This window comes from Adiantum capillus-veneris, chromosome 17, assembly GCF_014529385.1.
Source record: "Adiantum capillus-veneris isolate H3 chromosome 17, ASM1452938v2, whole genome shotgun sequence".
NCBI classification, from domain to species: Eukaryota; Viridiplantae; Streptophyta; class Polypodiopsida; order Polypodiales; family Pteridaceae; genus Adiantum; species Adiantum capillus-veneris.
This window is the reverse complement of record NC_140947.1, coordinates 99,886,517-99,912,763: the sequence shown is the minus strand read 5'-3', so window position 1 is coordinate 99,912,763 and position 26,247 is coordinate 99,886,517. Positions and strand designations below refer to the sequence as shown.

Genomic DNA, 26,247 nt, shown 5'->3' with positions numbered 1-26,247 from the left:
TTAGCAACGGTCAAGTGAGCATGAAGCTTAGGTCCGGTTGTATACCAAAGGGAGCTATCGATCAGGAGGCATCATCACGAGTCCGACATTTGGACACTCCACCAAATAAAAAGAACAAGATTCTCAAAAGGTGTGTTTTTATTGATGATGAGGCTCAAGTTGATGAAGACTCCAACAACATCGAAGATGACATAGAGATCACAGGTAAATTATGAGTATATGCTATAATTATATGTCAATACGTAGTTTATATTATAAATTTTTCAATGGTAGATTGTTAAATTTGATGGACGTTTTTTTTCGTTTGGAAAATTTGGTAATTAATAACCATGTGGGAGAGTAAGAAAGGGTGAACCATTTTTTATATACATACCATTGATAGTTGCTAGAGAAAATATTAAGTATTGTTTTTGTTTATGTTAGAGAAAAGGTCCTTAAATCTCATGTGAAAGCCCTATATAGGGTGTGCGGTTTTTTTATAAAAAAGTTGTCTCCGTACAAAGGAGACTCTGGCAAAATTTCTTTAAATTAAATACTTTACACTATGTAATCCTAATTGCATATGTTTTTGGACAATTGACCAATGTTCACATTAAAGATCATCATGACAATGAAGAAAATAGTGATCTTGAAGGGGATCAAGAGAATAAGCATTCCAAACACCTAGGCAAGCAAATTTCGCTTGGCTTGATGAAAGATGTTCTAAGTCAGTTTTATGTAAAGAAGAAGACATTGCCTCCTCCGGTTCCACTTTGTCGACTCATGGTGCATGAGGCTGTTAGGTTTGCTAGAGATGATGTAGAATGGCTCATTTCCTCATTTGATTCTGCTGGGTATTTAGAAACTATGGGGCATTTCCTTGTGTCTGTTGGGGATTCTAGAGGAGATATCATTCCCGTGACCGTAACGGATTTGGAGGAATGGGGACCACTTTGGCGCGAAAGAAATGCTGAGTTCGAGAGATCATTTGGTAGAGAATGGCAGGAGCTCAAAGGAAAAAAGTTTCTGGTATGGGATGGAAACCATAGGCTAAAAACATGGTGGAAGAGAATCAAAGATAGTAAGATCTTTCACCTTTTTCACTCTTTTGTTGTAAAGCTTTGTTTTTACAAATGATGATTTTTTTGTGTGTGATAGAGTACTCGTACAATGGTCAATACCATGTTAGTGTTCATTGCCAATTCCTTGAGTTGTCCAGAGCAAAAGAAGCAGAGTTGCTTCTTGCACTTGACACTTCCAATGCGTAAGTTTGTTAATTGCATGTTGACTCTCATTTTTTTGCAAGCAATTCTTGTGTTCAACTCTTTGTTTTCAATTTTTCTACAGCATTTCTAGGGCACATGTCATGCCAAACATCACTCATGAAGTTTATATGTTTCAAAGATTTGGCATGGAAAATAAAGATTCAATCCTTCAAAAATTGACACCTGATATGAGAGAATGGGCTAGGGTGGAGATGACTGTGGAGGCAAGGTATTACCATGGTGCTGCACCATGGTACAACACTCCATGTGGATTGATATCTCAACTTGTGTGGAAGGTGATACCTACTCTACATGTTGGGTAATTAATGTAAAATTTTATTATGGTTTCAATACAGTGTTTTGTATTAGGATGAGTTCACTGCATTTATGTCCAAAGAAAGAGCAAAGCTAGATGCACTTGGACTAAATGATGTTGAGAAGAAGAAGAGATTGGACAAGGCCACAAAGGTAGGAGAGGAACAGTTGAAAGATAGGGGCTACAAGTACTTGTCAATCGCCAATCCTCTTAATGGTGATGAGTTCTTCAAGTTTCTTTTTAACATTAAATGGGATGAACCTGGAATGCTAAAGATCACTAGAGATAAGCTCTATTGTTTGACAAGCTCTAAAATCACTCCTGAGAGATATTGAAGCTATTAGTTTCTCATTTTTATTTGTATTCATTTAATTTTGTTTTTCTATATGATTAAGTGGTATGTTGTTCTTACTGCTTGTAGAAAGAAGATAATTTTACACCTCATGAGCCTCACTAAGTCTAAGGATCCACAATATCTTCATTTTGGTGATTACAAGCTTTTTAGAAGTTACATGAAAAAGGAGACTTATTGGGCTCACTTGCATGGGGAGGCTACACTTATGATTGAAAGGATGCAAGTAGAAGGTCCACAACTTCCTAATTCTTTTGACCTATTCTACAAGATGAGCATGAATAATCATATTTTGCAGGTAGACGTTTGACCATGGTTTTTAAAAGAATATAGACATGTTTTAATTTACACAAGATCAAGTTGAGTGTGCTTTTTGATTGTTACTATGTATGTAGGCTTTTATTTATCTAATGGATGCGGTGAAGTCTTCCGGCTCTAGTGAGAAGATGCCCGAGCTTGTGTTGTCGACTAAGAGAGTGATTTACAGGTTTACATCTTCCACTTGCACTCTTTGCAAAAAAAGAGCATTTCATTTTTTTTGTCATGGTTTGGTGACAGTGGGTCATTTTGAGAATGATGAAATTTCATTTTGTGTTTACAAAAAATCCTTAAATTCATTGAACATGCATACTCAAAGCTACGTCGACAGGGTTTCAAACTCCCCGACCAGATTATGCATTTACTAACCTCCAATAAATATTTTTTTGTTCGCTATTTAACTTATGTTTAACTTGTCTATCGCAGATATTTATCTCTCGGCGGACAAAGAATACTGGCAATTGGTGGATTGCATTATAGGCATTTTTTATGCATTCCCTGCATCTGTGGAAGAGATACTCTATAATACTAGCACTAGAATAGTGTGGCTGAGAGGGGGATATTTTTATTTGACCACTTTTACAATGCACCATGTTCTATGCTTGGATTTGGCACTCTATGATATCTCTTGCTTCCTCCAAAGGAGAGTCCACATTGGCCAATGCCTGCCTTTGAAACGTCAAACGTTGGAGACTAAAGCCTCATCAAGAAATTAAAAAGTGCTTAAGGAAAAATATTCCAAGTAGAGTGGTATGTGTTTCAATCTTTATGCCCATGCATGTGTTCATCAAATTCTTCCAGGATGACGACCTTAGGAAGACTGCAACTATGATAATGTGCAGGTCAAAGAAATGCCTCAATTTTTGGATGAGTCTTGGAGTTTCCATGAATGTGATGGCATCTTGTGCAAGGTAGATAGGAAGTCCGTTGTGTGTAAATGCATGATAGCTTCTTAGAACTTCATAGCTTCCTTCCACTACATAAGGTGGCATCAAGAGAATGGTCATCTGGTAGCCTTGTTTATCAAAATTTGTATGATGGCATGACTAATCTTTTGAGTATTCTCGAGGTGTGGTGTGGACCTGACCTACTGACCGTTCTTAGCATTTGAGGCATTGTGACACTACAACAGGTGTACAAGAACTTGAATGATGTTGACCTCAACCTGCCTCCAAAATTTCTTTTTGAGTGCAACATGCAAAAGCTCGTATGTTTTGCATGTACTACTTCCTTGTTTTTAGTTGTAATTTTATTGATTTAATCTAAATGTCGGATTAACTATTTTACAGGTCCCTGAAAGAAAGGAGAAGGAGATAGTCTGTGTAGAGATATATGATGACCAACTATTTTTGATGTAGTGCAACTCCTAATTGAAGATGGTAGCTCACACAAATCATCATGATGTTCCAAACCCCAATTATATAACAAAGATGTAGAGAACATTTGTAATCATTACTCACACAAAAATGAAATATAAATTTTCTTGTAAACAAAGTATGAGTACAAATGTTTATTTAAGTCCGTCTTAACTTGTTTTTACATTGGGTACAATCATGTACATCGAATTGTCCAATTCAATACATTGATTTATAACTCTCATTTAGTGGGCGAGATCCCTTTGGGGCTTGATTATCATGACTAGAATGTAAAGGCTCGCTCTAGGAAGGAATAAATTGAGACTTAGGAGGGATGAAAGGTGAGAGAGGAGGTGAATGGGTAGCCTTAGCAACATGAGGGACTGAGGGTACCATGTCATGATGAGGAACAGTCTGGGTGTTGGATGATGGGCTAAGGATTGAGGAGAGGATTGTGCAATGGGCTCCTTGTCCTATGTAAAATTGGGTATAGCAAAATGGCTAGAAGTGGATTGATTAGAGAGACAAGGAGAGGAAATTGAAGGAGCTTGATGTGCTGCTTGAGGAGGCAACGCATCATACCTCGGAGGTAGAGGTCGTGGTTTTGGCCTTGGTTGTGGAAAAAAAAAAGTGTCAAGCTCGGCTCCTTCAAGACATATCTCCACAAGAATGGTCATATTTAGGATCATTGTCATCCTAAATACCCCGACTTGGACATCAAAATAATCATCCAAGTTTCTTGCTTGCAAAATAAATTTCTACCTCGAGTAAATATATGTAGAAATCATTAAAGGTTTGTAGAAGCAAAAGAGATCACTTACACTTCGATACTTCTCGGCATAAATGAGCTTTAACAAAAGCTCTGCATTTGCAAAAGCTCTCCATCCACAAGAATGTCCGTCATCTTGTTTGGGCACCTTGCAACTAAGAATCATCATGTCATCCCAAATATTTTGCTAGGTCAACTCTTCTCAAGCAGTCACAAGTTTTTGAATAGACTTGCAGGACGTAGCAGATGGTGATGCCATGCTACATATAATTAACAAAATCAAATAACAAAAACCTACCTTTGAACATTTTCGTGAAACTCGTTGCATAGAGTTTGTAAGGCAGCAACACTTGCACTTGATGTTTAGTCCAACAAGTCTCCAATATGAACTATTTGCAAATAGTTAGGAATTATATTGCTATTCATAATATACAAAATATTGAAACAATGATAAAATAGACAAGACTTACACTTCATTGTAAGCTAGAAGTAAAACCTTGACTGTGACTGATTGAAATCAATCAAAAACATCGATCACAAGGAAGTGGATTGTGATCTCAGAACCACTAAAAGTTGTGCATCTGACACAACTACCTTGGATTGGAAATTCCATGAGAGATAAGAGACAAGCATGATGTAAATTGGTAAAAATTAATGAGTACTCCAAACATGTTAGAATCACAAAAGAAGTTCTACAAAAAAGATTTCACCTGCCAAAGACCAAAATTTATACTTTGGTCTGTCAACTCCCTCATACCATCTCACAATATGGTTATCTCATGAGCACCAAAGGCAAAATAGAACATCCATCCCCATACTAAAAGTGCAACATCAAAACTGGGACCCAATAAAAATAGGTTTAACTGTTGGCTTCATTAATATCCACTAACATCGCTTCCTATTCCTCCACCTATTCCTAGATCCATTCCACATTTAGAGATGTGCTATATGTGTGGTGGGTGATGCTCCTATCATTCACCTTGACTTTGTTGAGCAGAGGGCTTGTCAAAATGCTATCAATTCTCTTATCAAAAAGAGGGACTGGCGTAAGTGTCTTGGAGTACCTGAAGCATAACAAAAACCTAAGAGTGTTGATATCCTGGAAAATTACAATCACTATGTGAGCATGTGCTATAAGAACAAAACTATCTTGAAATAACTTGATTAGAAAGTCTTTTGTTGCCTCATGAAGGCAGACCATCCCACTTTTGGCCCACTAGAGATGCATGTTTGCTCTCTCACAGATCTCATGCACAACCCTGTAAAACGTTAGCTTAGGGATAGCTAGGGATATATGTCTTTGGAGTTTACGAAGCTCAATCAATATGCTTTGCTTCTACTTGTACCTTTGACTCCACATAGTTGTCTACAAATTGGTAGGGTTTTCCTTGCAACTCATGAAGTCGAAGGTTGTCTATCTTGCCGGTATACCTTCCTAGCTATTTGCTTTGTGCGGCGATAAAAGCCTAAATTTTTTGTGGAAAACAAAAGGTTGCAAGAAAAGGAGAATAATGAGCAATCGGGCAACACAATTGGGTATGTTGGCTGTGAGAGGTGAGAAGAAAGGTCAAACAACAACGGGATCTATGAAAATAGAAACACTATATATTGGGATAGAAATCATCATTGTTACTAATCCTACGATATTAATTATGGTGGCACTCACAATTAATAGCCTTGTTCATTTTCATTGGGAAGTGTGCATCATCACATGATAAACATATGGCAGGGTCATGCACAATGACAATGGGGGGGGGGTGTTTAGGTGATTAAATGTTTGTTGTGGTGCAACATGATATGGGGAGGGGCCTTGACAAACCGCACTTACCATCTCACGGTGGCGCAAGAAAGGTAAATGTCACAACACCCTTCTTACTATTCTCCCTCTTCCTTTATTGTTGGTGGTTTCTTATTTGCACTAATTTATCCCGAATACTTTGCCTTCTAGTTTTTGGTTTGTTTTCTTCTTCAGCTCCTTTTGAAGTGATTTTTCCTCGACCAACATTTTTTCAGCCTCCTTCATGTCCGTCATCATCTTCTAGAAGAGATTCGCTTTTCTTCTCTTCTTGTCCTCCATATCTACAATGTGTAGATGTGGGCAAGTCCAGGATCTTGCACTCAAGTTGCTTTATATAGCTATGATACTCAACCAACCTAGACACGTTGTCAGGAGTTTTTTGGAGCAAGGGATTGCGCATATGTACATACACATGCATGGTGCATTGAATAAAGGATTGCCCATTTTCCAGAGCCAGGTGGTTACGTGGGGCCCACATGTGTACAGGTAGGACAACATGTACATAGTGCATCGATTTTCACTATCACCAGTACCAGTATGTTTTTTCTACAATAATGAGGAGTTTATAGCGCGTAAAAATTCTTGAGGAAGCTATCCGCGGGCCGACGACATGAGGTCAGCAAGTGCGTCAGATGGCATCTAGTGGCGTCAGTAGGGCGAACGAGGTCAATATTTGCACGCGGATGAGGACGGACACAACGTGGGTGTTTTCTTGTGAGAGTTATGCAGAAAGGTCATCATTAGGACCACTTTTTGGGGGCCACTTCACGTGGTGGCGAGATGCATTATTGAAAAGAAATGAGTGCCAGGTGTGCGGATGATGCAAAAAGGTGACAACTATGCACTGCGAGGTCAGTTTTTGGCCTGTTCGGGGTCCGTTTGAGGTCATCTAAAAGGCCAAGGGTGCCCAAGTGATAAATCTAAGTGTGGGAACTGAAAAAACAGAGAGAAGACCAGAAAAAAACATGGAGAAGAGAGGAGGAACAGCCGCAACTGTGTTTTTGCTCATTTTGGAGCTTGTTTTGGCCGTAAACTGCTCATCCGAGGTCGATCCGAGGTCGGATTTGAGCACTTTGACATTGTACACTGGGGTTTTGGGACGTTCCGGATGCGATGGCGCTGTCCATTTTGCCAAATTCCTCACTCTTTTTCTGCTGTTTTTCTGTGTAATCTTCTCCGGTGAGAGAAGCTTCTTCTCCAATTTGTGATTGTATCTGGTATCTTTTACCCATATTGTGTGAGCTGTTTGCCCCATTGGTGTTTGCCCAAGCTCATTTGTATCTAAACATCAGAAGTTCTCCTCTTTTGAGCTGAGTTTTTGTGTGTGTGTGTGTGTGTGTGTGTCTCTGTGTGGAGTGGGCAAGTGGATAGTCTCTCTCCTCTCACTCCAGAGGTGTGTTCCCTGTCTCGGCCAGGTGTGTTGTGTAAGCCGAGTGGTGCCCCATAGTGTGTGTGTGTATCATTCAAAGAGTGTGTGTCGGGTCGTTATAGAGACGCTGTGTGTGTTTTCCTCCCGCTCACATTCTTTTGGCGCCCCCACGGAGGATCTTCTTCGAGTACCTTCTGCTTCGAGCTTCAAACTTCGAGATTCGGGGTTACAGGTTACAGGTTACAGGTTACAGGGATAGGTACAAGTACAGGTGATTCACACAGGTACTGGTAGCTGGAGTACAGTGATATACTAGCAGTGATGTCACTTGTAGTTGTTGTGGGAATGCATCACTTGGCGCCTATTTGAGCGCATTGTCTGCTGGATTGTACGTTACTTGTGGAAACTGCCATTGTACGCATTTGTGGAGCCATACTTGGTTGTATTTGGCAGTCCCAGCCATTTCTGAGACTTGGTCTGGAAGATAGTCATTTCTGGAACTTGACTATATGCGATTTGCATTAGCCTTCGTGTGAGGGTCGATAGCGTGAGGTTTTTATTGAGCTGGGGGATTCTCAAATGTAGAGATCCTTTCGGTGATACAGGTAGCTGGAGCACCCTTTTCGTGACCTCGCCATAGGCTATGTATTAGTGATTCCTGTTTGATGCTCGAGTTCTATTGTTGACAGTTTATGCATACATATACAGTCTATATTTTGGGTTCCTACTGCTCTACTTCTGGGGAAACTCTGCCAAAATTTTTCTGAGTTATGATGGCTGGTTTTTTGGTACTTTGAGCCATTTATGCTGTTATGCTGCTGAAATTTTGGCAAAATCAGAGGTTGAGTCAGGTGTGCCTTCTTGGGAGCTTCATGGTTGGCTTTAATGGATGATCAAAATGGCCCTCAATTCACTCCGTTTCATTTAACTCAAAGAATCCAGATTAATGTTCATGTGTCCAGGAAGATCTTTTTCCAACAGCGCCTAGTCTTTATGTTCGGGCCAAGAAGATTGAGAGAGATCCTGGAATGTCCTTTGCCTGTTGTAATTCCGATGATCAACTATGAAAACTCATTTGATGTGCATGTGTTTCTCCTTATCTAAAGTTGAGCTCCATTGAAGTTTCTGGGGATTGAGTAGTGTAAAGTTTTGGGTTCTTTCACGTGTGTTCGAAGGGGTTCTTAAAGCATAGTAACTTGGGTAGCCATGGCTTTCTCTTATCCGGAATTTCATGGAAGAAGTGGTGAAGATGCGGAAGACTTTCTGGAGCAAGTCGAGGTGGCATGCATAAGCAACAATATGTGTGATGAGGAGAAGATTTCGAGGCTATTTGGATTGCTTTTGAAAGATGAGGCCCGTGTTTGGTTCATGGATTTGGAAGCTAAAGAAGCAGTGGCTTCTTCTTATGGTTTGAGTCTTGACAAGTTTATAGAAGCTTTTTTAGAGCGTTTCCAGGTTTTTGAAGATGCAAATGCAGTATGGAATGAGCTCAATGCTCTTAAGCAAGATTCTTGTCAAGGTGTTGATGCCTATGTACACGGTTTTACAGATTTATGGACTCGTTGGTGTGTTGCTCTTAAGGATGAGACCCCCCCTTGTTCATTGAAGAAAAGTTCTTTTGTTGATGGTTTGTCACCTTGGTTGCGGTTCGAGGTTGAGTTGAAGACGCCCGAGTCTTTTGAAGATGCGGTATGCATTGCAAAGCACAAGGAATGGAAGTTTAAGCGTCTTGAGGAACATGGTATTAGTACAAGTATGCATGTGCAAGATGGATTTGACATGGAAGATGAAGTTAAGCCTAAGCAGGTGAAAAGTAGCCTATCCTATGATGTTTCTCGTTTCTTCCCAAGGTCTATTGTGAAGCGTAAAGAGGTCTTGCAGGTTGACAGGTTTATGGAAGAGCCTAAAGAGGTGAGTAATGCTTTGGATACGGGATTGAAAAGTCTTGAAGAGGATGCATTGGCTACTTGTGTACTTTGTGATTTTGGGTGTGAGTGTGAGGTTGAGGTTATTGATAATGAGCACATATCTTTGGATACTAGTTCCTTGGAAATTAGGGAAGAGGGCAAGGTTGAGAGCCATTTTGTGGATTTGTTGGATGTGGAGCCTGTTTTGAAGCCATATTTTGATGTATGTGCAGTGATTGAACCGATTTGTGAGCATGATTGTGGTTTAGAGCAGGGATCTGTATTCTTGGATACTGATGAACCCATGCTAGAAGCTATGTATAGTGGTGCTAGCCATGATTATGATGTGGATGAAGTTATGTGTGATGATGAGTATGCTTATGATGATGAGAAGGGGTTTGGCATATATGAGTCCAATCTCAACTATGTGGATGCCTATGCTAGGGATATGTGTGCTGCAGGGATACTTTTGTGCTTTGGATATCAAGAATTTTACCTTCACACAATGCTTTTAGCTACTTGGGTGCATGATTTGCAAGTTGTTGCTATGGCTGGTGAAGCCAAGATGCCAGGTGATGAGTCACTTGAGTTGTCTCTATCGGTTGGGTTGAATGTGGCATGCAATATTTATGCTTTTGGAACTCCAGACAGGGCGAATGTGTTAGTTGGATATGCCTATGGTGCATTTTGGTTGATTGTTGACAAATGTAGTTGTGGTGTTATGATGCTTCTTGTGAATCAGGCGATATGCCTTTGGCCTTTTGATCCAGGTGGAATGAGCATCTACTAGTGCTGCTGCTGAGTATGAATGCTCTAGCAGGCTAGGGGGTGGGCAAATTATGTCAGGAGTTTTTTGGAGCAAGGGATTGCGCATATGTACATACACATGCATGGTGCATTGAATAAAGGATTGCCCATTTTCTAGAGCCAGGTGGTTACGTGGGGCCCACATGTGTACAGGTAGGACAGCATGTACATAGTGCATAGATTTTCACTATCACCAGTACCAGTATGTTTTTTCTACAATAATGAGGAGTTTATAGCGCGTAAAAATTCTCGAGGAAGCTATCCGCAGGCCGACGACATGAGGTCAGCAGGTGCGTCAGATGGCATCTAGTGGCGTCAGTAGGGCGAACGAGGTCAATATTTGCACGCGGATGAGGACGGACACAACGTGGGTGTTTTCTTGTGAGAGTTATGCAGAAAGGTCATCATTAGGACCACTTTTTGGGGGCCACTTCACGTGGTGGCGAGATGCATTATTGAAAAGAAATGAGTGCCAGGTGTGCGGATGATGCAAAAAGGTGACAACTATGCACTGCGAGGTCAGTTTTTGGCCTGTTCGGGGTCCGTTTGAGGTCATCTAAAAGGCCAAGGGTGCCCAAGTGATAAATCTAAGTGTGGGAACTGAAAAAACAGAGAGAACACCAGAAAAAAACGTGGAGAAGAGAGGAGGAACAGCCGCAACTGTGTTTTTGCTCATTTTGGAGCCTGTTTTGGCCGTAAACTGCTCATCCGAGGTCGGATTTGAGCACTTTGACATTGTAGACTGGGGTTTTGGGCCGTTCCGGACGCAATGGCGCTGTCCATTTTGCCAAATTCCTCACTCTTTTTCTTCTGTTTTTCTGTGTAATCTTCTCCGGTGAGTGAAGCTTCTTCTCCAATTTGTGATTGTATCTGGTATCTTTTACCCATATTGTGTGAGCTGTTTGCCCCGTTGGTGTTGGCCCAAGCTCATTTGTATCTAAACATCAGAAGTTCTCCTCTTTTGAGCTGAATTTTTGTGTGTGTGTGTGTGTGTGTGTGTGTCTCTGTGTGGAGTGGGCAAGTGGATAGTCTCTCTCCTCTCACTCCAGAGGTGTGTTCCCTGTCTCGGCCAGGTGTGTTGTGTAAGCCGAGTGGTGCCCCATAGCGTGTGTGTGTATCATTCCAAGAGTGTGTGTCGGGTCGTTATAGAGGCGCTGTGTGTGTTTTCCTCCCGCTCACAATGTGTCATGGTGTGGTTGAGCTTGCCTCAACCTGTGTGCTATTTTCAACGCATCGATATTAATGCAATCATTAGGGTGGCTAAAATGACATCATGGAATTCCTATAAATATGATATTCTTCTTTCTTCTCTTCATATGCCATACTCCTAGCAGAGCCTTCTTACTCTCGCCCTTACCTTTGAATATTTTCTTGCCTCCTTCCACAAATGGATCCCTTATAGATCAAGATAGAGAAGGAGCTTCCTTGATCTAAGAAGGCACCTAAGGACAAGCTCTTCTACTTTCTCTACTGAATTTCCCTTCAACAATGGGAGCAAAAAATCAAGACAATTTTTAACCATGGCTTTTCATTGCAAGGGTGGCTGTCTTCTGCAAGACATTTCCTTGTAGAGTTTCATCAAACATAGGTCAACGACACATTTGAGTTCAAGGATTCTTGATATGTCCATATGAAGGATATAAATTTTGATCATTCTAATAAGGATGTTTTCTAAAGGAGTAGCCTCAAGATCCTAATGCATTTACATAGGAATGACATCAAATGTCCTATACATAATCAAAAGCATCGTGTGGTGGAATACTATTGTGGGTTCATACTCTTTTTGAATGTCATTCTAGATGACCATCGAGACACAACAGAAGAGGTAGAGAGTAGTCAGTCTTGGGTCACTAGTGAAGAGTTGGTGCAACCACAAAGTGGTGGTTTATGTGTATCAGAAGGTGTTCAACTACCAAAGAGAGATTTTCCAACAAATGTACTCCCTACCTTCTTGATTAGTGATCATCACTATTTAATATTAATGACATCATGGAAGTGTTTGACTTGAGAGAGGACTATAGTCTATTGCCTTGCTATAGTTTCTCATAATCTACTAGAGGATGGTAATATAATCAAACCTACCAATTGCAAGTACTTTATCATGGGTGCTCATGTAGCAACATGTGAGTTTGTTGAATTGGCAGAGGCACTAGCAATGGTTTACAGCGATGTGACCTATGCATATGTTTTTGATACATTCATTGATGTAGCTTCTCTAAGCTATTGGCTTTGTCTACACCACGTCCATGCCGAGTGTGACTAAAATATCTAGTTATGAGCTTGGTAGTGAGTTTTCTCCAAACTTGCAAACCAAGGCATGCTGTTATAGATAATGTATTGCACACATAACAAGCACAAACGTTATAAGGATATTACATATTTACAATTCAAAAGATTAGCATATGATCAAACCAATTACATTACTATGTAATGAGTGATATGTTGATTTGTCCACACGATATGAATGTATTGTGGAATGTCTCCACAACTTCTTGGAAATTTGCACAATTGCCTTCAGTCCATGAGTTCAATCCACAAAACTTGAATATCGTGTCCAAAGTTTTCCATACCTTTGCCTTGTATGTCCTTGCTGCACCATTTTCTGCATGATCAACTACAACATTTTGTAAAATTTTTCCACTTCTTGTATTTCAATGCTTGTGTTTCTTGTGCACTATGGATTCTGTGTTGTCTTCCATTTGTAGGCATTGATAGAAAGATTCAGGATTTACACCACTAATAGACAAATTATATGGAATATCCTAGCCATTCTTGGACCTCTTTTCATCTTGCTCTATCTTAACATGTCCTTCGTGCTAACCTATCTCTAAGAAGATTATCTCCACCCGGGGCGGTCACTTTTTAGAATGTGTATGCTATCACGTGAGTTAACCAAAGAGGATTATTAAAAGATCAAAATGTATCAAAATGTATACATACAAAGGGGGGTGGGGGTTTTTTAAATAGGCACGTAGTGTAAATATAGTATGTATATTGAGGTATTATTAATAACCTCTTGAACGCACGTGATATGGGGAGCTTTTGATAAGTGACCGCCTCGGGTATCTCCAAAGCTGAGATTTCCCTTTGCTTTGTAGGGAGAGCTCAAGTAGTTTACAAAAAATAGATGTAGAGGTACATTAGTTTTCCTAGGATCCTACAATGTATATGCATTGTGCATATGTGCAAAGAGGGATATCCAAAATAGGTCAAAAATTGGGGTCACAAAGATGCTTGTTTGCCACTCTTCTCTAATATGTTTTGTCCAAGATGTAAACCCCTCCCATGCAATGTAAGCAGGGGATTTTTCTTGTTGCTCTTTTGGAAACATTCTACATGCATTTCAAGGTCTGTGCCACTCCACTGTGTAGAATCCCATGCCCTCCACATCTAGATTCTTTCATTTTCTTTGTTCACTTATATTTTTTTCAGGATGCTAGTTTGATGGAAAACTCATTCAATATATCAAAGTTCTCATATGGCACATGGAAAGATAATTTTAATCTTTTTGGAATGCACATTCTGAAGCACACAAGTAAAACATAAGGTCAATTGAGCTTCAACATAACATTAGCTCACCTTGAAAGTTGTAAGAAGGAAAATGTTGTTCTCAAATTGCACACTAAAGTTTTTGGGATCATCTGGTCCAATACTTGGATCCAAAGCTCTATTTGTGAGTGTGATTGTGACTCACTCAACCTTTGTCTCCTTTACAAGCTTGCAGTTGTCTAGCTTGATGACAAACTTTAGACACCATTGCACTCTTTGGGAGTAACATTGAACAACTACACCATGTATGTTTGTAAAGTGATCAAATCATAAAAAATATTGTTATACTTGTCATATACCATTTCCTCCCCTTTTGATTCTTTGCATGTCAAATCAATGTGAAAAGACCTACCTAGATTTTGAAGCACGTCCTTCTTAACTTCTTGTCTTGTTTCTTGAATAGAGAAAGGTTTGGAAGTAAGGTGTGCTTGATATAAATATTTTTAACATGTGTCTGGATAGACCTTAGTACGAGGAGTTAGGATGCTTAACCCTTTATTGATAAAATAAAAAATGCAAATAACACTACATACTTGTGAATTATAGAATATCCCTTATTGGATATTCGAGCTTCCCATGCATGGAGTTGGTTCTCCTTTAAAAGACTGTCAAGCTACTTGGTAGCAATCTTACCATAGTGCTTGCCATAAATTTTTACAATTTAGTATGAGGCCATAAGGTGCTAAGGAGGTTGTGTTGAGCTCCACTTCCTTGTCGGGGCAAAGCAAAGATCTTGCACTCTTTTCTTGATTCCTCTTGAGCCAACCTTCAAGTCCTTGATGTCTGGCAGTCTTCTTTAGAACATCATTTCTTGTAGACAACTGCTTGGTGTATCCATACAAGCCATTGGTCCATCTCCACCGTCATATTTCACCAAGGATGTTATATCCTTGAAAGGTGGAGTGGAGTTTGTGATGGGATGTTTGGGATGCATTCTTTCGTTCAGCCAAAGGTCCACATTTTTCATGTCTTGTGATCTAAATTTCTCATTCAATTTTGACATTAGGAAATTTTGGAGGTCATTTGGAGGGCCTTATTGAAGAGAGAGAAAAGAAGGCGCAGCCAATGAGCAGCAACCTTACGTAACGTAGAAATACATGGAAAACAACACAAAAATGAAAGAAAACATTTTAAAATATTGAGTTTTGTCCCATTTACATAAGGTAACTTCCTCGTCTCACAAAGTAGGGCCCACTGCTAGTAGCCGTCAAGTTCATGACACCTGACTACTGATTGATAGCTAACTCTCTCCCTTCATTAAAAGATATCTACTACCTTTATGAAAGGCTTTCTTCCCTCCATTTTACCTATGGCTTCATCTTCTACCCGCCCAAGAAGTTCTAGAGGTTGCTCTACACTGTCCCCAACTAGCCTCACCCTTAGTGTGCCAAGAAGACCATGTAGTAGCATAAGCACTATCTCAATCTCAAACTCTCTCACTACAGGTCATATGTGGCAAGAGCAGAGGATAAGCAAAGGTTCTTGGGTTCTTATGCATCCAAGAGGAGAAAAAGCTCGAAAACAACAAACATATTTTGTTATGCATGGAAAGCAAGAGTTTTGGTTTTCAAAGTTGAGGTTGGTAAGAAGACTGTGAAAGAAGTCTTTGTTTAACATGTTTTCACTCACTTTGATGTGATTGCTAATGGCGGCAATGTCTCCATGGTGCATAATCCACGGTGCAACTGTAAGTTAATTATATTGCACTCCTCTATAAATGATATCTTACATTTCAAATGTGAATATGTTTTTTTCTTCTCTTATCACATGTATATAATTAGGTTATACAGATGTTTGTATTTATTTCTTTTCTATTACATTCACAGATGTTTATCCTTTGTCATATGAGGAATGGGAGCCACTGGAGTGCATTATAGGTCTCATCTCTGTGACCCATGCTCATATTGGAGTCTTGCAATATGCTGGAAGAACTAGCAAAAGCTTGGTAGATGAGGGTATTTTCTTCTATGACCATTTCTACCAGCTCAATCAAAGGAATAAAAGAGGAGTGTTGGTGAAGGTTCCACTACCAACCAACTGGAACTCTGTGGATTGGCCCGTTCCTGACACAACAATAAGTGAGGCATTGAGAAGTAGGCTCTATAGGGATGTTCAGAGGTCTCTCCGAAACTCTGTACCCACTAAATTGGTGAAACTTGCAAATTTTTGTCCTATTGGTCTCTTTGTTGAGTAATTTTATACATGCAAAGTACATGTTGCTAAAACTATGCTGCTCTGCAAATCATTTGATTCCCTCTTGTGTGATAAGCTTCTTGATCGAGGGTGGTATGTGAAAGAAACAGATGGCATATGTTGCGAGATTGCTCTTGACACTTTCATTGTCAAGTATATGCTTGCAACATAGAAATTAATAATCTCCTTTTGGTACAAGCGTTCTCACATTGTTGAAAGTTGCTATGTGCCTATGGATCAAGAGGCAGCAAGTTTGGCAAACAGTGTTGTCATAGACGTGGAAGTGGTGGACAAAGACCTAAAATCTTATGACAGTAATTACAATAAGGAAACAATGCAATCTTTTGCAGCTTTGACATGACATAGTGGAGGAGACTGCCGACATTGACTCCGTAAACTTTTATTTCTTGCTGGGTGGATGAAGAGTAATGCAACGAAGGGAGATAATTTTTTTCTGTGGAGATCTTTCTAGCCGTATTCAAATTGTGCCCATGTAATCAGCCCTAAATGGCTTCAAAAAAAATGTAACATTTTTTACTAGTTTAATCTGAATATCAAGTGTTTGCTCAAGTCTCTCTCTCTCTCTCTCTCTCTCTCTCTCTCTCTCTCTCTCTCTGCGAGTATTTGAAACACATAGGACAGTATCAATTTAAGGTATAATCAATAAATTACTAAGTACATTTGTGAGTACAAATTTCAATGCGCTCAATGGGCTTAAGTACATTGCTTGCAGGTATGGGACCAAAATGTCCTCTTGGTAAAAATCGTGAAGATGCCCTTCAATTGAAGGTGGGGATATAGTAGTGCCGGATGGATTAAGTAAACCCTTATGTGGTGTGTAATCAATCAACAAAGTATTGAGAGAATCATAAGGCACATTGATCTGTTCAAAGGGCTTGTAGAAAAGTGGTACATTAGCTTTAGTTGGGTGGAAATGTCCCGCAATGGTATTACAATTTCTTTGACTATACACAAAATAAAAATTCGATCTCTGAATTTTAGCCAAATTACAAACTATGGTAACAAGGGGATTTAGGTTATGGGCCTACATTGAAGACCAGATAGCAACCCTAAACCGTGGAATCAAAAAATTCAAAAATTCCTTTGTGCCTGGTCGAATTAATACTATGACATTTCCCAAGCAGAAAGTACGTAAATCGGAGAACTCTGTATGTACACTGTACGGCTATCGTAGCAGTAACAATCCATTGAGATCCAAGATAATTAGTCTCTGCAATCATTGTGTGCATACATATAAGTAGTTAGAAACAAAAAAGCATATATTATTTAAGTACAATGGATATTACCGGAACAACCATATCCACTTAAAGCAAGAGTCCATACTGGTCATTTCTAATGTTGACATTTTGTTGTTGAGTGTCGATGTTTTCTTGTGTATTGCCAAGGGTATCCACCTCTTGTGGTTGTGCAGTACATGACTTTTGTGTTTCCATGGCCGAATGATTAACCAGTTCTATTGTCTATTCCTCGCCTTGATTTTCAATATTGGCCTCCTCCTCTGACACTCCCTTATCCTCCTCTGCTTGGCCTAGAACCTCTGTTACATTCCTCGTCTCCGAGGAGCATTTTACATCTGCATTTTTGCGGGCTTGGTCTACTTCACATTGCTCAACCCCAACTTCGGATTCAACCACTCCAACTGCAAAGCTTATCGGTGTCTTTTCCTCTAATATGGGGTCAGCCTGAGGGATTTGGTTTCTAGTGGTGGAAACTGGCCTAAATTCCTCTTCACCGATCATTGTTAAAGCTATAATATGGTTGTTGACAAAATTGTCTTCTGCATATAAAACTCTTGGGGTTGAAAGAGATAATAGATGTTGAATCATTGAAGCGCGATACCTTTGTAAATATTCCAATGTATAATTTTCCATAGCATTCTGCAAAATTAGGTTAACTTGTGGTCAGTACTTTAATTAATAATAGCACCAAGTTGGTCCATACCATAGCAAGGAAATACCTTTGACATAAATGGATTCAGAGCGAAAAAATGTACTCTGCATGGAGAAGACATGTCGAACCACAGGAATTTGGATCTGTCTGATTAGGCACTTGGACAGCTTTAAAGGTGGACTTGTAGAGTTCATGATTTCCACAGAGTTTTCCATAGACATGAAGTAATATTTTTACACATCTATGAATAGTGAAGGTTATTTATATTAACAATATTCAGGTCATCAACCATACCCCAAATAAACACTAAAGGTTTTATCAACACCTACACTCTTATCTTTGAATGTGTTGCTTGTATGGAGTTGATTGTCCATACCACTTGTTTGTCCAGTTCTATGCATACAAGGCTCCAATGATTATTTGATTCGTATGGCAACACCAGTATTGTCACATGGAGCATTGGACACTGGACAAACCATCTCTCCAATGTGCCATTAGGGCTGTTCTTTATTCGGAGTGGCACAGACAACTGTGGATCTAAAATATAAATTTCATTATGGGTTTCTTGAGGGAGCTGGCTCTTTATTAAGCTACAATAAAAAACAAGGATTGAATGAGAGGCTAAGTACCAACAAAAAAAGATCTTAAAGGTAGAGAAGAGCACTTACATTAGGCATACATAAACAATAGAGTCTTTAATTTGTGCATTTGGATCTTTCAATATCCCAATATCAACAGAGTCGAGTGCTAATTGCCTACTACCATCAGCAAGGGGAATGCTTGCTAACAGTCCTTTTGTCATGGAATGTAAAACATCATTGTTTCTTTCATTTAGTTCTGTGTTAACTTGCCATAATTTCTCCTCTGGGCCTCTTCATCAGCAGCAGCAGACTGTATCCTCTTTAACTTCTCTGCTTTAGAGTGACGTCTTTCTTCTTGCTCAGCTCTGGCTTTGGTGCTCACCTCATTAGTAACCTCATGAATCTTAACCCCTTGAACCCGGAGGCCTGGTGGTATTAGCAATATATGTTTCATTTTGGGATCAATAAATTCATTAGGGATAAGGAGCTTATCGTATCTCCAACGCACTCTCTTGAGAGTCTCACTGTCCTTGTCCATTATTGTCACATGGTGAGCATGAGCAGCAACAATGATAATATCATTAAAATACTCCAAAAAAATCTTTTGCGGCTTCTTGAAGACATAGGAGGGCAACAACCTTCCACCTCATTGTACCAGCACATGCTTCTTCACAGATTTGTCTTACTGCTCTTTGGAAAGGAAGTTTAGGGACACAAAGCTCAATACATTTCTGAGATTTCCTGATCTCCCTAAATAATCTTTGAATATTCTTCATTCTTGGGCCCTTCAATATCTTCATTGGTTTACCTGAAGTTTTCTTCTTACTAGAGCATACCTTCCTCATGCTTTCGTTGCAAGCCCTGATCCTTTCCCTGCCTTCCTTGCTGTTGCCTTTGTTCTTGCCCTTCCACTGGAAGAGAAAAATGCAAAGGATCACTCTCTCTCTCTCTCTCTCTCTCTCTCTCTCTCTCTCTCTCTCTCTCTCTCTCTCTCTTTGGGATCACAACGCGCGGGCTCAGGTTTGACATGGGATAATAGCCTATTGCGCATCGTGATCCACAAGTGGAAGGAGGAAAATTAGAAATTTACTTCTAAATTGAGTCTAAGGTAGTAATCTTGAGATGTACAATACTATCTCTATCTCTCTCTCTCTCTCTCTCTCTCTCTCTCTCTCTCTCTCTCTCTCTCTCTCTCTCTCTCTCTCTCTCTCTCTCTCTCTCTCTCTTGCCCCCCACCCCTTTTTCTGTGGATCACGGCACGCGGGCTCATCTTTAAGCCACGCTAGTTGTTGTCCGCGCATCGTGATCCACAAGAGGATAGAGAAAAGTTTGTAGTCTATTTCATGCCTTTTAGCAACAAGCCTCAACACTCCTCACAAATATAACCCAGTTTTGCATTTAATCCATAGTAATCATCTTATTTTATTGTCTATATGATTAGTTGGTAATAAGTGTGAAATACCTAGTTATACTTTGTTCAAAACTTATATGATCATTTGGTGCTCTTCCTTTTATATATGTTTGTTGAAACTTATATTTGTGAGTATGAAACAAATGGCAGGTTTAAGATCACGTAGGAGGAAGAGGCAGGAAAATATATCCCGAGCGCATTGTTGGCCAAGGAAACCTTCCAAGAAGATTGCCGGAGCTATTAAAAACATCAATGAAGAGGAATGTAGAATTCACAGAACCCATTGATATAACTGCTGCAGAGCCTGCCATTAGTTTGGAGGAGCCTGATACTGACCCATCTGTAGAAATGGAGTCCCCGTCTACTCCAAAATTTACTTTACCCAACTCACTTAAGAGAGAAGTGTATTTTTCAGCACCTACTTTGCAGAGTGCCCAATGTGTTGCAACAATCCAAAAGAGAAAAGAGACAGTTATTTATGAAGACCCTACAATGATTGATGAACGACTTTGAGATTTTTCAGTTTCGTCTGGGGCTGGTGATAAGTTTGATTTGGTCTCCTGTATTTTTAATTCCCATTTAATCTTGATGTGTTTATAGCTGAACACAGTGAACACTTGAAGATGGAATGAGAGAAGTTTGACCTTCACACTCAAGAGGGCAGGGTTAATGTTGGTGAAATGGTGGTAGTCCATTTAAAAGACTGTGATCCTAAAAGACAGTCTTATAAGAAGTATAATCAGCTGCCTCTTATGTATAGGTCCCATTGGTGCAGCTTACATGATTGGGAGTGGAAGCTGATTCAAGAATCCTTTGGTTTTCTAATATTTTTAAATGGATTATTTACAAGTCTTATGAAAGATCCTAAGGAGGTCATGGAGGAACAAGATTTACCAGCAGATGAAAAAGAGGAAAAGAATGAGGAATATATTGAAGTGACAGAGATAGAGGAGTCCATTGATCTTGAAGAAGAAGCAAAAGAGGTGAAATGAAGCAATCTTCTCTCAGTGAAAACCTCAGATATCAAGCTACCTCTAGATGAGTCAGGTTTCAATGAGCGACAAGCGGCCTTAATGCTACCAGGAGTGCCAGAGTTTAAATTTGGAGATAGGTCATACATTTTCCTTCATGATATAGAAAGTATATTTTGTTTGCGGGAGGACTTTGCATTGGCCACTATCTCCAAGTACAAGAGGAGAGGAATGGATTTGTTTCAGATGACAGTAGTGATGGCGAGGCAATGGAGATCTCTAGTAACCCAATGGACTGCCTTAAAATCTACTTTGAAAAGGCAAAAAAATATAAAGAAAGCCTTCCTGATGAAGCCACATTTCAAACTATTCAAAATAATCTTAAGCCATTAGCTAGTAAACTGGATATGGAGGATTGGTTTAAGCGACCAGTGCAGAAGTCAACCGGATCAATCAACCTATGGAAGGATGAGTTTTTTTTGCAAGATGAGTGTTTCATGGTATAAAATCTTGCCCCCCCCCCCCCCCCCCCCCCCTCTCTCTCTCTCTCTCTCACACACACACACACACACACACACACACACACACACACAAAAACACTTCTTTTGTTTACAGTCATGGATTGCTGAAAAGGAAGACTTTCTTCGTCATCGAAGAAGACAGTTCCGTGGTAGGGATGTAGCTCTAGGACAATAATAGCTTCCTAGTTTATGCGAGGCACCCATCCTAATCTTCCACAACGGAATGTCACAAGAAGGGAATACTGCAACCTATGCTTTCAAGAAGTTATCGTGCTTCTTAGATGGTCCAATGCTACCACAAAATGACAAAGTTATCCTCGTCGGCAAGGTTTTTGGGAGAGAATGTTTTGGTTACTCGCCAGGATATACTAGGGACCATGCAACATATTACTACACATACACAACAATGGAATTATCTTTATGGAAAGAAAACCCTACTGAACTCTTAGAGTATGGAAAACATTTAATGATCAGATACAAGGGCGAGGTTCCAAATGGTATTTGCAAATCATCAAAATGTTGAAATAGTTGTGGTACATATTGAATTTAATTCTACAGGCATTTGTGGTACATCCGATCATCTAAACTCTAACTCTGTTGTTCCACCGATGATTGGCATATTGCATTGTCTCTCTCCACCTGATTTGACTTTCAAGAGCACTTGAGTTGTTGAATGCATCTGCTCGCTTTATTTTTTGAAGTTGCAAATGTCTGATTGCCTGTATGGTTGCTGAAGAGGCCAATACTTGCTTTTGTTGCATGCGATGAATGATTCTGCAATAAAACCACTGAAATAACTCCTTCAGACTATTTGCCTTATTTCGAGAGCCTTCATGCTGTGTGTGTCTGAGGTAGGCATTTCTAGCCATGTAATGAGACTTCTCCAAGCCCTAGGTGTTCCATATACCCGGATTCCCATACTTTTGGATGAAGTATGGAAAATGATTAAAAATAATGTGCTGAAGAAATGTATTTAGAAATTTAAACACAAACTTAGCACTAAAACTATATGAGGTGCTTTGAATTTTCCATGTAATGAGTGATTTGAGTGTCAGTCCATGCTGTCTTGAAGGATTTTTTCAGTATAGCTGAAGGCTCTATTTAAACTTGCTGAGATTATCCTGCAAGCAATCATCATTCTCATACATTTGAAATAATATGTCAATGGAACGCCACACATCACCTTCTACAATGCGAGTTGTTGGATCTTGGTCTTTCACTGCTAAATGAAGTTTTTTCCAATGCATATACTCAACTTTGCTAATGTAGGTAGAGTGATATACTCTCCCTCGCTTTGTTAGCTTCACATCTTTCATACCTTGAGGGGTTTAGATAGAAAACGGCGTGCCTTGACCCCACCTATGGATGGTCTAAAGGGAACGTCTTTCTCATTGGTTGACCTTTTTTTGTCCCGCTGTATTTTCACATTGCTCCCATGTAGACCAATATCTGACAAAACTAGTTCCAAAGCCTCTAGAGCAACTTGTCATTTAGATGACTTTTTGATTTTCCAAGAAAACCCAATGTACAGATATACCAACTTCTCTACAATTTGGCAGAGAGCATTCATTGTACAAATATGGACATTAACAAGTGGTATATTCAGAACTCATCAGAAATTAGAGTCTTGATTGTGACGAGTAGGAGCCTTTTGCCACCACTTTGGGTGCATCACTTTTGCAAGCTCCATGCAATACAAGCATGAAGACTTTGCCATGGCACTCATTCCACAATTATACATACACTTCAGTGTTTTGAGGTCACTTGCAAGATGCCGTTGAACTTGAAAGTCTCCTCTACCATCTACAACCAATACCTCTCCTCGATTCATTTTCCTATCAATGATATCTAGAATAGGGGTTTGATGGAACACCCAAAATTAAATGTCATGGTCTTCTTTCTTTACCTGCAAGATCAATCCTTATGAGATACAAAAATTAAATCTAAAATTTAGGTACACTACAAGGCTTGCTAGAGCTGCAAAATTGGCAATAACTGGATTACGTGAAATGCACCAAGCCACCATATGTTTGTTTTTCTGATTGAACATTGAAGTATGCAGGGTCATCAGTGGGACATTTGGAAAGGTCCCTATTCATTAATGTGATTGTAACTCGCTCTAGCTTCTTCTCTTTAAGAATCTCACACTCTCTAGCTTCAAAACATAATGTAGAATGCCACCTGTCTCTTCGAATGTGATATTGTAGAACTCTACCATTCTAGTTTGCAAAGTGAGGTCCATGAAGATATTGTTGTACTCATCATAAGTGACAGTAGTTCCCTGTGAGCTATAGATATCTTGAATATGAAATGGACATCCAATGAAGTCTGTCTGTTCATTATTGAGCTATAGTCTTTCCTTCCAAACACTTGCAGCTGTTGGTAAAAGCCTAGAATTTATTCGCTTCTTCACAAAAATGGAAGAGATAGACTGTTGAATAGCTGAGTAACCTCTTTTACTAACTCCAAGGGAGTCCAATGTACCCTGTATATGCTTGGAAGGCACTGCATTCTTTGAAATGAATCTGTCAATGAAATCTCGTTGCAAAACCTTAAACTTTTTTTCATGCATAATATCCTTTGCAAGACCACTAGTTATTAATGGCTTTAACTGCTTTCCTACATTGGCCTTCAGGTCTATGTTTTCTTTGTCTGGATAGATGGAATCTCTACAAAGAAAGCATATCTAACATAAACAAACACTTAGATTAATTTAAATTAATTAGAAAGTTTACAATGCTCACCTCAATGCTTGGATTCTTTTCTTAAGTCCGCCAGAGCCTACCTTCAACGTTTCAAGATTCCGTAGTTTTTTCTTTCGCACACGAGTGCCTAACATTGTCTTTTTGTTTTGTAATGACCATACCTTTGTTCACAAGACCTGTGATTCTTGTGTGCACTGCATTATAGCCTTTTGGTCCTCATGATGCAAGTTTGAAAGTCTTCAAATCTCATTTGCTTGGTGCTTCACCTTGTCTTTATAAGTTTTTGATTTGTTATTTAGAGTTTTATAGTAGCCAAGCAATCCATTCTCTCCATTACCTGCAAAGGTCAATAAGTTAGTGGGATTTGAAAATGCTGGGAAAGCATTTGTCATGGGATTCAATGGATAGAGTGAGCCTTTTGTCCAAATATCTAAGTGTTTTTCTCCCTCTGATCTGATTCTATTTGTCATGATCGGTGTCACTTTGATGTTAGTTTTGCCTCGCTTACATAGTGGCGTATATTGGGGATCCAGGTCAATGTGTAGATGATAGAAGGGTCTTTTAAGGAGGACATTTGTGGGGGTGGAAGAAGAAGCCATGTGTGCAACAGGGAAAGAAAGGGAGGATTTCTTTAAGGTCAGCGCACAAACAGTGAGAGAGTAAGGAGAAAGCAGGTTTGGAAGGATACATCCTATTTCCTTTAGTCATACATTCCATGTACAGGAAACTCCCTCCAATTCTAGGACGTTCACTAAATGCAATTGAAAATGATTTATTCTTCAATCATCATGATCGTCATGACACTGTGGCAAGAATCTACTTGTAAGTACACTTTTCAAATGGTTATTTCAACTTTACATTTTCTTTTACCACACCTACTTTCTAGAGAGAGAAAGTCAAAATTCTATTTTTCTTAGAAGGCCCTCCAAATGACCTCTGAAATTTCCTAATGAATGGTGGTTTGTTTGTTTTTCTTGCAAAGGGGCTCATACTCTTGTGATAGCTCTATGTGCATCTGATATACATCTCTCCAATTCCTCATAGAAGTTGTTCATGGAGAAGCTAATAGAGTGGATTGAGACATGACTAATTTAAATTGACTGCAAAAGGAGGTGGGTGTGCAAGAGCATGCAAAGGGGAATGGGCGGGCGGGGGGGGGAAGGGTTGGGAGAGAGAGAGAGAGAGAGAGAGAGAGAGAGAGAGAGAGAGAGAGAGATAGAGAGAGAGAGAGAGAGAGAGAGAGAGAGAGAGAGAGAGAGAGAGAGAGAGAATGAGATGAGAAAGAAAAGTTTAGTTTTAAAAAATGCAAACATTTGAGATATTTGGCATCAAATTCTTAGAAACCACAGATAGTTAAGTGTTATCATGACTAGATTACTTTTTGAGTTTTTTAAATAAACGTACCTTGTAATGAAAAAGATATTTGAATTTTTTAAAAACATGTATGAAACAATAGAAAATGAATTTTCCATTATCTCTCTCTACTCTGACATGGAATTTCTTAAAATACACAAAATTGAGTCAAAATGTTTCCTTATGGAAAAGCTAGCATGTTTCCATACGTCCAAGACCTACAAGGTCATACATAGCCATTCCCAAGCAGCCAACTCAGCCCCATATATGATAGCATGACTACTCCCAATCCCTTCCACTGCACCACTACTATGCATGAGGTAGGCTCCACAAAATGTGACCAAAACTCAGCCTGTGCACTTCCATGGTTGGACGCATAAATGTTCAAGAAACCCACAAGGTAGCCATGTATCTACATAGTGACCCACTAGGCCCTACCTGGCACATTGATGCCTTTGCCCACAATGGCCTACTACCATTGTGATGCCTCTACCCACAATAGCATGTTGCCACAATGAATCTGCAATAGTCATACATACACCTCTGTGAAGGCCATCAGGCCCAAAAGCAACTCACCAAAAGATCTCATTAGTGACCATGGAAGATCTATCCATAGTGCCTGCTGACGTGTCTCTCACACAAGTGATGCTCTTGGATCATAAGAATATCAGTCACTCCACCCGCAAGGCATCTTTGGAGCTCTTCTATGAGTCAACCTCTCTAGACTAGAAGCTGATGTCACCCTAACCCATACACATTCCATGAGACTATCTCATGAGGTCAGTGAGAGAAGGCCAATGATTCCATCACAACCAAT

General features: G+C 39.6%; 1 pseudogene; it reads left to right on the top strand.

Moving 5' to 3' along the window:
• The first annotated feature begins 762 nt into the window (after positions 1 to 762).
• LOC147437776 (uncharacterized) lies at positions 763 to 15,978 on the top strand (annotated as a pseudogene).
• Positions 15,979 to 26,247: the final 10,269 nt, after the last annotated feature.